Genomic DNA, 12168 nt, shown 5'->3' with positions numbered 1-12168 from the left:
TCCAACAGAGCACACTTTACATGGTAGCAGTATCAGTACTGCATATTATTGCATTAGTAAAATATGAGTTTGTTGCCAGCTAGATTTCATAATGCAGAAAATAAACACAAAAATGTTCCGAAAAATAGGAAATAAAGACTTAAAATTGGATATACAAGTCTGCCTACTGATTTGATGGCATTATGTTTTTTTTGCTTGCCAAAATAGGAATAGCAGTTTATAAGAAAATATGGCAGTATATCCTTATAATATGCAAAGTTTATTCAAACATAAGTCACCACACATAACATGCGAACTTGAGGGTAATGACTTACCTTCAATGAACGAACCCTGCTTTGTCAGTTAATGGCTGAGATCCATTTCCCAATCCAAATAATTACAGGTATGCAAAACAGTTCAGAGGAAGAAAAAAATGAGTTCCATGTCTTTATAATGACAAGATTATAGAGCAATTTTGTCAAACAGATCACAAAACAAGTATGCACCATTTTCTTCCAGTGAAAGAGCAACCAAGTACCAACATACAATACTCCTATAAATTGGCATGTCATTGTCAGCATCAAGCTATTCCTTGTTTTGAAGGACCAGTTAAAATTTCATAGCACATCTCTTAAGCCTAGTTTTTCATCTCGTGCTTAGCTTTAAATTATGCCTTCTTGGTCATGCATGGAATAGAACCGTAAGCACCAGAAGAAATATCAAGGTTTAGGACAAAACAAGATATGTTAAAATACTCTACTTTCCCCCTAAATGTCAATATTTGGCGTCACATGTCTTCACTTGTACATCATGTCAGTTTATATTGTTAGTGGATCATCAACTACAGAAACATATCACAATGCATACCTCGGATTCTAGGTTTGTCTAGATTGTTTATTTAACTGATGCATTAGCACGATCAGGTTGCTTTGGGTCAACTGCAATCGAAAATTGTGATTTGGGCAAGTAAGGGAACCATAAACTGATGAACAACAAAGCTATGTGCTTTCAATTTGATTACCAGGGCCGCTTCCCATACTTGAGGATGTGCGTAGCACAATGTGACTGACTGGAGCGGAGATGTGTTCGGCATGGCGGCTGTGTCCTGGCACACAAATCAGCAATTAGTACAGATCGTAGCATAGTATGAACAACCTATATGGGAAAAAGAACATCTACAGGGTGGTGATTAGCTACACAGATATCCTATCTGATTGGAGCATCACTAAATTTTTAGGCGACAAAATCCGAAATCGTGCAGCAGAGGAGGAAATGGTGCAAGAGAAAAAAAACTTCTTCAATAGCATGGCGGCGAAACAGAAAGATCCACCCTCGGCCACGAGAGGAGAGGAATCGGGAGGATTTGTGCGAGGAGCGGAAGGAAAAGTGCCCTACCAACGCGCCCTCCTAAATCCGCTGCCATCGCCGGCCGCATCCAGGTCATCCTTGTCGGCTGGCCTCGCATCAAGCTCCCCTTCCGCGTCCACATCTGGAACAGCCTCTCTTGGGCGTGGTCCTGCACCCGATTCCACGGCGGAGGATTGTCCCGTGAGGCCGGCAAGGGATGTGAAGGCGTAGGCGGTCACAGCGGTGTGCGGGGATGCGAGGAGGGAGAAGATGCCATTGTGGCCGGCGGCCGGGAGAGGAGGAGACAATGAGGAGCGAAGGGACGCACTCGTTCGCTAGTTAGTTTTCAGTTTTTTGAAGGCTCAAGCGGGCTTCACACAAGGCCCAATTAAACTCAGGCCTTCGATTAGGCTACCGGAGTAGCTGCCCATAAGACAGTCGGCCCAGTTTTATCTAAATGCTGATCAAACGACCAGGAATGATCCAGACGCTTGATCTAACGGCCGAAAATGCCAGGTGCGTGAGAGGGATGGGATATGGTTCAGTTTTACTGTTCTTAATTACTCCTTGTAGTTGATACTAGTTGGTTTATTTGGTGGAAGATCATATGTTCAGATCCTATGTGCATATTAATACCCCTCTGATTATGAACATGAATATCCTTTTTGAGTAGTTACGTTTGTTCCCGAGGACATGGGAGAAGTCTTGCTATTAGTAGTCATGTGAATTTGGTATTCGTTCGATATTTTGATGACATGTATGTTGTCTCTCCTCTAGTGGTGTTATGTGAACGTCGACTACATGACACTTCACCATTATTTGGGCCTAGAGGAAGGCATTGGGAGGTAATAAGTAGATGATGGGTTGCTAGAGTGACAGAAGCTTAAACCCTAGTTCATGTGTTGCTTCGTAAGGGGCTGATTTGGATCCATATGTTTCATGCTATGGTTAGGTTTGCCTTAATACTTTTGTTGTAGTTGCGTATGCTTGCAATAGAGGTTAATCATAAGTGGGATGCTTGTCCAAGTAAGGGCAGAACCCAAGCACCGGTCCACCCACATACCAAATTATCAAAGTACCGAACGCGAATCATATGAACGTGATGAAAACTAGCTTGACGATATTCCCATGTGTCCTCGGGAGCACTTTACATCATATAAGAGTTTGTCCAGGCTTGTCCTTTGCTACAAAAAGGATTGGGCCACCTTGCTTCACTTTATTTACTTTTGTTACTTGTTACTCATTACAAATTATCCTATCACAAAACTATATGTTAGCTATTATTTCAGTGCTTGCAGAGAATACCTTGCTGAAAACCGCTTATCATTTCCTTCTGCTCCTCGTTGGGTTCGACACTCTTACTTATCGAAAGGACTATGAAAGATCCCCTACACTTGTGGGTCATCAGCTTACGACCAAGTTGTCCTACATTGCACATGAGTGCATTCAAGATTTCTCAAAGCGAGCAAGTCTTAATAGTCAAAGACTGGAAGAAAATTGTGAAGGATCGCAACAGATAAGTAGTAGGGGGCAGCAATCAGAAGCGCGACCCACAATTAGGAGACAGGTTCATCTGCATGCTCCAATATGATGAAGCAGGAGTGCTACATATGTTCTATGCTATTTTACCTGAGAGAGAGCAGCAGGAGTGATTAGCTAGCTAGAATGAGTTTGAAGATGATGATGTGCTACACTATGACTATGATGATTAAATAGCTAGTGTTGGTGGTAATGACTATGATGATTATTATTAGCTAGTGTTGGTGGTGATTAGATAGCTACACTATGACTATGATGATTAAATAGTGTTGGTGGTAATGACGATGATGATTATTAGCTAGTGTTGTTGGTGATGATATGATGCAAAAGTCTTTATATTAGTATGATGATGATGTTGATCATGATGATTTGTTATTATGATCAAGATTAGTTATTATATCATAGGTGGAAGGAACACGGATTAGATTCACGTGGATGGATCAAAAGTGACCAAAAGTTGAATTAGTAGGATCGTCGTCCTAATTCAACTTTTGATTCATCCAAATGAATCTAATCCATGTTTCTTCCTCACAATGATATATTAATTCATCATGGACATAATGATATAACAACCTATTAATTGGTAATGTATCCAAATTTGTATAACGGCGTATAAATACACTAAAAATAAAAAATGAGAAACATAATAGTGGTAGCGTGGGTGCGTGGAAAATGCTACTACTAGTTGCATCAGCAGTAGCGCCTATATGGACAACGCTACTGCTAAGGAGCTATAACAGTAGCGCTGGTAGGAACGCGCTACTGCTAAGTATTAGATGTAGCACCGTATCAATAGCGCGGGTCCCCGCGCTACTGCTAGGCTTTTTCCTAGTAGTGCCACCCCATTCCCTTGTGGTTCCAGAACAGAAGAACGACAGCGGTAGCTTCTTTCTCCCCACCTCAATCCTCTCACCAAAGACTCCAGATCAGAGGATTTGCTGCGGGGATTTGTTCCCCAATCCATCCTAGAAGGTAATTCGCTCGATCCCTTTCTTTCTATCCAAATAGCCTTCCCCATTCTTCATGTTTGTGTTGAAACCCTAGGCTTCGATTGTTTTGAAATTTGTTTGGGAAATAGAATGAATGTACGTTGATTTAGGCTATGTAGATTAGTTGTAAACATAGGGAAAATAGTATTGTTGTTGATTTGTATTTTAAATCGCGTACATATGAAGAAACATTGGGGAACATTATTGTTGTTGGTTTTTATTGTAAAGTTTTCTAGTACCTACCGTATAAAGTTTGCTCAATTGTTACTTAGCATATGAAGTATGATGACACATGTGAATATTTACCCTATGTGTGCCCTCTTGATATGGTGATGATTATGAAATGATGCTCATGTATTACGTTTGAACTTTGTAGGATGGTTTGGCTTCTCGATTATTTCTATGACACTCAACACCGGGCATACTTCATGTCGGAGAAGAAGATGGTAATAATGATAGTAGTTTGTATTTTGAAATTTGTGTTTAGTTCAAATAGACATGCCCCATATTCCCCATATTTAATACTCGATTTGCTTGTTTGCAGTTTCTTCAACCTTTGAAGATTCGGTCTCACGGTGTCTCTGGTGCTGTCATACCCTACGATGAGCAGTACACACCGTACATCAAGCAGACATGACTCTTACCTTTCATTCAGCTGGTTAGCTGGTCGACACTGAACCTTAATGCTGCAGCAATCACCATGCTGGTTGATCGGTGGAGGATGGAGACGCACAGTTTCCATCTTCACACCGGGGAGATGACCGTGACGCTCCAGGATGTTGCCTTAATCACCGGTCTTCCCATCGAGGGGAAGCCTCTCTGTATGAGCACCAATTCGGATGGGTGCCACCAGCAGATGGAGGCCCTTATTGGTAGCTCTCCTGCAGAGCCTCAAGAACCATAAGAAGGAAACAAGAAGAAGGAAAGAGTCGCAGCCGGTGCTCCTTTCACCTAGATTGTTGTGAACTTTGCGCATTGCCCTCAGGATGCTAATGTGGGTGTGGTGCAGACATATGCTCAGGTGTACATGTGGTACGTTATCAGCCAGACTTTGTTTGCTAACAGCACTGGCAATAATGCTCCATGGATGTGGCTGAAGACGCTGACCGTCTTCGACAACAAATGGAGTTGGGGTTCAGCGGCACTGGCCTACTTGTACCGACAAGTAGTTAGTTGTTTGCTTGCACTTCATTTGTACATTATCAATGCATTTTTGTTCTTAAGTGAACCATGTTTTCCTTTATGTGCAGTTGGACGGTGCTTGTTGTAGGGTCTCAATGGACGAATGTATAGGTGGTTGTATGCTCTTACTTTCTGTATGGAGCTGGGAGCGTTTGCCGGTCGGACGCCCGAAGAGCATAACGTACAAACCTTGGGACGACAAAGGGGACGAACTACGGCTCCCCAGTTGGGCTTACAAGTGGGATGTGGTATCCGAGATGATGAACAATGTCACTCTCATGTACAAGCAGTACACCAACAAGTTGGACACTCTTACGGCTGAGCAGGTACGCATAGACATTACATCGCTCATTCTCATGCTTTCCTGAGAACTCAACATCAATGTTGTGTTGTTGTGCTATTTTGCAGGTGGAATGGGAGCCATATGGCACCAAGGATGGAGTGGGTATTACACGAGATTTCATCCTAAATCCGATGTGCATGCGGGATAAGAGTCTTTGGCTTATGCGGTGCCCACTCATATGCAACTGGATGGTGGAGTTTCACATGCTGCACCATGTATTCCGCCAATTTGGTTTGTTCCAGGCTCACCCGCTGGAATGGTGGGACATAGACAAAGCGCTTCGCAGGTAAGAGAGAATTGACCGTGTGAATCTAGCATCGTTTTGTCCTTTTTGATGGTGCAAATATTTGATTGTTGAACATGCAGGTTGGATAGGAGAAAGCAGCACAAGATCAAGGACTGGGATAAACATCACAAGAAGTATGTCACAATGTTCGAGCTTAGTGTGGAGAATGCTCGGGGTACTGCACGAGCCATGGTTCATGAGCACTTCCCAATCGCATTCAACAATTACCTTAAATGGTAACATGTTGTAGACTAAGGCATAGCCTAGTGGTGGGAAGGGGCTGATGCCTTCCCACCCACCCAGGTTCAAGGCATGGTACTTGCAAGTTGGGCTTGTTGCACCGATTATACTGTAGGGGGTTCCCCTACAGTCTTTCTGTCAAAAAAAAACAATTACCTTAAATGGTATCATGAAAGTACTTGTGTGGAGATTTTGAAGCCGTCGTATGCTGAGGAGATTTTGGAAGATCCCAGCGTCTTTGATGAGCTAGCCCGACATGAAAACACCAAATATGTCAAGGAAGGGACCCGAGTCCCTTATGCTCCAGTGTTGAACTTTCTGGTAAAGTGTTGAACTTTCTGCTCACAGTTGGCATTGTTAGACATCTTTGCTTGACTAACATCTTCATGTCCTTCGCGTCCACATCGCAACCAGATCAAGAAATCAGCTGATGAAAGCCAGTCTATTCTGGAAACAACCCATGTTGGAAAAGGCAAAGAGGAAGGTGCACTTCGAGCATTCATTAAGGTACATATCTCATTCAGTTGGACATGTTATATATGTTGCTAAGTTCGATATCTCATTAACTTGTCCATGTTACAGCGCCAGGGCCAAAGGTTAAGGCATTTATACAACCTTGTGGGTTGCCGCGACCCCGAATAATTGGAACATGAGCTGTCTAAGTCCGCTACACCATCTGATCCCCAATCTGACCATGGGGCACATTTGGCGGATGATACTATGTCGATAGCTTATCTGGACGATGAGGGTATGTTTACCCAAGAGGTATGACAATAGCACATATTCATCTCTTTCATGCATTGCTAACTTCAAGATAACACATGATCTTTCGCATATTGTTTGCTTTTACAATAGGTCGATGATGACAGGACCTTGCATAACTATCAAGTTCGGTCAGCCTACATGTTGAAGCTTAGGAGGGGAATCAATCGGTACACACCCGAAGACTACAACAATAAAGGCAAGAAGGCGACTGGTGCGAGCTCGCGGATGGCCAGCTTGGATGATTATGAGAGCGATGAGGAGGAGGAGGAACCAGAGCCCGTTACTCCACCTAGGAAGAAGAAGATACCCATCCAGCTGAGGGGAAGGGGTGGCACCAAGCGTGGAAGGAACAAGGCGGCGTCATTTTCTTACGTGACAGAATTGGTTGTCATGATGAACTCTTAGCACTCTTCGACTTGTTGTCTTTGTTGAACTTGTAGTGATGGAAACTCTTACTAATGTTGAAGTTGTTATCTTTGTTGAACTTGAAGTGATCGTAACTCTTAGTAATGTTGCTACTATTTCTGTGATTTTAGTTATCTTTAATATGGTTGACAATGTGACTAAAATGTTGATGCTTCTGACCTAGTTAGAGGCCGTCAGACGCCTGGCCGTCAGGCGTCACACAGGCACTTAGTGATTTTCGTGGCCTCTAACTGAGCCAAATGCTTTTGTGGCTCTCTAGACAATTTGTGACACACAGACAGTGCAGCGCCTAAGGGTCGGGCCATGCACATTACATATGTGGCGCCTATCCCTTAGGCACTGCATGGCTGGATGTGGGTTTGCGCCTGGCCCCGGGCTGCCACGCTGCCCCGGCGTGTAGCGTCTAAGAGCTAGGCGCTACAAACTATAATGTGGCGCCTAGCTGTCGGGCGCCACACAAACGGTCAGTTTGTGAAAAAAAAATTGAAAGCAGTTCAGATTGTGAATTCTTTTCATCCACAGGCCAAATATGTGTTTTTGCCCACAATCACAACCGGAATTCAGCTCCTTGTTTTTCTCTGTCGCGGATTTTTTTTGAAAAAGAGGGAACCTCTCTCGGCCTCTACATCTAGTGATGCACACATCCATTTATTTATCATATCAAAGTTCATCATCCGACTGTAACAAAGTTCAACCAATAAATTGTCTTTTTTTGAACATCAGTACAAACGCAAGCGCTCATACATACGTGCATACACTCACCTCTATGAATGCACACACGCACACCCAACCCCTATGAGCACCTCCGAGAGACTGAGCCGGCATGTCATATTAAAATTTAGGAAGTCACCGTAGGTGCCTCGTCATCGACGGGAACATCTCCTCCCACTAAAAGTGCATCACCAGAAATCATGAAATAAATCCAGGAATAATTCGAGCACTAGGGCTTGAACCCTGCTGGGCTGGAGATACCACTGTCCCTCTAACTATCCAACCATAGGTTGGTTCGCCAACCAATAAATTGTCGCATATGACTACCTGAAGGATAATTTTAAAAGTAAAAAATCATAGGAAAATGAGCCTCATGCATAAAAAATCCTATTAGTAGGCCGCCAACCAAATCGATTGAACAAATCTACTCTATTGTTAAGTTTCCTAAAATCTCGGCAACTTTTTCAAGCCTCTGGATAACATCCAACGGTTCATAGCTCATCTAACTTTGTATATAAATTACAGACTAAAATTTGCACCAGACAACTTTCGTAGAGGAGAGATACATTTCTTTATGGGATTATTATAGTGTTGCATGAGGTGATTCATGAACTAAGGAAAAAGTAGAGGAGAGGGGATGATATTTAAGATTAATTTGGAGAAATCTCATGATAGGATGAACTCGGACTTCCCCGGGGAGTTCTTAGGACAAAAGAGATTTTGCTCTAACTAGATTTATAGGATTATGAAAACTGTTAGGGAAGGAGAAATAACTTTTAGGCCTCTTTCAATGCAAAGGTGTTTAGATGGGGTGCTAAGTGTATTAAATGGCTTATGAACTCAAGTCCTTGATGCATAGGTGCTAAGTTTTCTGGTTCTAAGCTTTCTTCATTTAATTAGTTGTAGACTCAAAATTGTCCTTTCACCTAGGTACACGTGCCTAGCATCATTTCTTTCTGAGGTCAACAGAGTACTCTCTCCTCTTAATTAAAATTGCCACATCAGATTTTATGCCTACTTGGCAGCCTTAGAGCATATATAGCCGGGTGCCTCAAACCTACCTCAGATGCGCGGGTGGGCCGCCCGATCTCTATCCAGTCACATTTTTTGACCAGATGGGATCCTTAAACGGGCCTCAAACGCCCCGGCTGACAGGCACCCCTCATATCAGCCCAAATATGGCGTGGATAGGGGGGCGTCCGGACGCGCCCGCCACGTCGAACCCGACAACCCGACCCCACCCCAAGTTGCGCCAAATCCACCAAACCCTTCCTCCTCCTCCCGCCGCCCTCCAACCTTTCCCGCGCCTGGACCCTCGTCGTCCTCCACCCTTGCTCCCAATCCTCACCACCGGTCCCGATCCATCGTTCGAGATGTCGTCTAGCCCTACCCACACCACCACAATAGAGATGCAGTCCGCCTCGTCCGTCGGCAGGGTCAATTTGTCATCTGCGACTTGCAAGGCGGAGAACGTCTCCCGGAAGTTGTGGCAATGCTGACAGCTAGAGAGGGAGGCGGTGGCAGCGGCGTCATAGGGAGGTTCGGATATGGTAGACCAGCTGTCTCCTCCTCCACGCCCGGATCCCCGCACCCCTTCCCTCAAAGTGCCGACGCAGATTACGCCGTCCGACCCCATTGGGACAGAGGATGATTCAATGGCCGGCTGAGCCATTCTGGAGAGCTTTCCACCCATGCAGATGTCGGCAGTCGACGTATATGACTCGACGCCGCTCGTTTGGGCGCGGATGAGCACGGGCACCGACAGTCCCCGGGCTGCCCTCCACATCTTCGACGGAATGACCGAACAAGAGTCAGTGCATTTTTTTGCTCCTGTGCGATTAGATTTTAGCATAGACAGCTAGTTCATTTCACACATGATGAATGCTTGCAAACCATAATCATGTAGGAGGCATTCTTGTCGAACATGATCAATGACAATGAAGATCCGACTGAAATGGAGTATGAATTGGAGGCCGCTACCGCATTTGAAGTTGGGAAAACATCTGATCCCAATCCGAGCAAGAAGAAGAAGAAGACCAAGACGCCGAAGGCAAGAGGTCTGACATTCTCAATAATTGAAGACATCTTGTTGGTTAAAGCTTGGTTAGCCACAATGATGGATCCAATATGCGGCAGCAAGCAAAAGGGGAACACATATTGGACGAACATTTGGAAGGAGTATCACGAGCAAAAGGAGTATGTGGAGTGATACGTCTCCATCGTATCTATAATTTTTGATTGTTCCATGCCAATATTATACAACTTTCATATACTTTTGGCAACTTTTTATACTATTTTAGGGAATTACATATTGATCCAGTGCCCAGTGCCAGTTCTTGTTTGTTGCATGTTTTTTGTTTCGCAGAAAATCCATATCAAACGGAGTCCAAACGGGACAAAAACTGACGGAGTTTTTTTGGAATATATGTGAATTTTGGGAAGTGGAATCAATGCGAGACGATGCCCGAGGGGGGCATGAGGCAGGGGGCGCGCCCCAAGGGGGCAGGCGTGCCCCCGACCCTCGTGGACACCCCGTAAGGCGGTTGGTGCCCTTCTTCCGCCGAAAGGAAGCTAATATCCGGATAAAAATCGTGTTAAAATTTCAAGCCAATCGGAGTTACGGATCTCCGGGAATATAAGAAACGGTGAAAGGCCAGATCTGGGAGCGGAGAAACAGAGAGAGACAGAGAGACAGATCCAATCTCGGAGGGGCTCTCTCCCCTCCCATGCCATGGAGGCCATGGAACAAAGGGGAGACCCTTCTCCTATCTAGGGAGAAGGTCAAGGATGAAGAAGAAGAAGGGGGCTCTCTCCCCTTCTCTCGCGGTGGCGCCGGAACGCCGCCGGGGCCATCATCGCGACAACGATCTACACCAACAACTTCACCACCATCATCACCAACTCTTCCCCCCTCTATGCAGCGTTGTAACCCCTCTTTTACCCACTGTAACCTCTACTTAAACATGGTGCTCAACGCTATATATTATTTCCCAATGATGTATGGCTATCCTATGATGTTTAGTAGATTCGTTTTGTCCTATGGGTTAATTGATGATCGTGATTGGTTTGAGTTGCATGTTTTATTATTGGTGCTGTCATATGGTGCTCTCTGTGTCGTGCAAGTGTGAGGGATCCTCGCTGTAGGGTTTGCAATATGTTCATGATTTGCTTATGCTGGGTGGCGTGAGTGACAGAAGCACAGACCCAAGTAAGTAGGTTATTTGCATATGGGAATAAAGAGGACTTGATACTTTAATGCTATGGTTGGGTTTTACCTTAATGATCTTTAGTAGTTGCGGATGCTTGCTAGAGTTCCTATCATAAGTGGAAATGATCGAAAAAGAGAAAGTGTATTAGCTTATGCCTCTCCCTCAAATAAAGTTGCAATAATGATTACCGGTCTAGTTATCTATTGCCTAGGGACAAATAACTTTCTTGTGTGACAACAAGCTCTCTACTAAAACTAAGTCGTGTCTTCATCTAAACAGCCCCTACTTTTTATTTACACGCTCTTTATTATCTTGCAAACCTATCTAGTTACACCTACAAAGTACTCCTAGTTTCATACTTGTTCTAGCTAAAGCTGACGTTAAGCGTGCGTAGAGTTGTATCGGTGGTCGATAGAACTTGAGGGAATATTTTTTCTACCTTTAGCTTCTTGTTGGGTTCGACACTCTTACTTATCGAAAGAGGCTACAATTGATCCCCTATAATTGTGGGTTATCAAGACCTTTTTCTGGCGCCGTTGCCGGGGAGTTATAGCGTGGGGTGAATATTCTCGTGTGTGCTTGTTTGCTTTATCACTAAGTAATTTTTATTTGTTGTTCTAAGTTGTTCTCTATCTTTAGTTATGGATATGGAACATGAAATACCAAAAAAAATTAGGTTTACTTACTACTCATGGAGATGGGAACCTCCTAAAACCCTCGATGCCCATTATGTGAAGGATATTATGTACTACTTTGATAATCGTGAGAAAACCCCATTCAATTATGTAATGGGAGACACGTTGGATCAACGCGAATACTTTAGGGATTATCGCTTGACTCAAAAAGGGAAACTATTATGGGATCAAATTTATATGTTGCATTGGTATGCTCGACAACTATGCTTGAGATATGATTATACTTGTTTCTCTAGGATGAGGGCTCCACACCTTCCCTTTTTATGCGAATTTAATGATAATGAAACCTTAGCTTCTTATGCTGATGGTATTTATGATTACTATGATGTGGAACAAATAGAAGAATTTGTTGCTTTTAAGGGTGCTTGTGAAATTGAATCTTTGTTTAAAGAGTTTGAAGATTTTGATGATTCAGTTTATAGACCCTAAAATTTAGGTATCCTTAAATATTGCTATG

At 43.7% G+C, this 12168-nt stretch overlaps 1 pseudogene; it reads left to right on the top strand.

The window, feature by feature from the left end:
* The first annotated feature begins 4231 nt into the window (after positions 1-4231).
* On the top strand, positions 4232-7075 carry LOC125532713 (annotated as a pseudogene).
* Positions 7076-12168: the final 5093 nt, after the last annotated feature.

Source organism: Triticum urartu, chromosome 1 (genome assembly GCF_003073215.2).
Source record: "Triticum urartu cultivar G1812 chromosome 1, Tu2.1, whole genome shotgun sequence".
Taxonomy (NCBI): Eukaryota; Viridiplantae; Streptophyta; class Magnoliopsida; order Poales; family Poaceae; genus Triticum; species Triticum urartu.
This window is presented reverse-complemented; position numbering and strand designations above follow the sequence as displayed.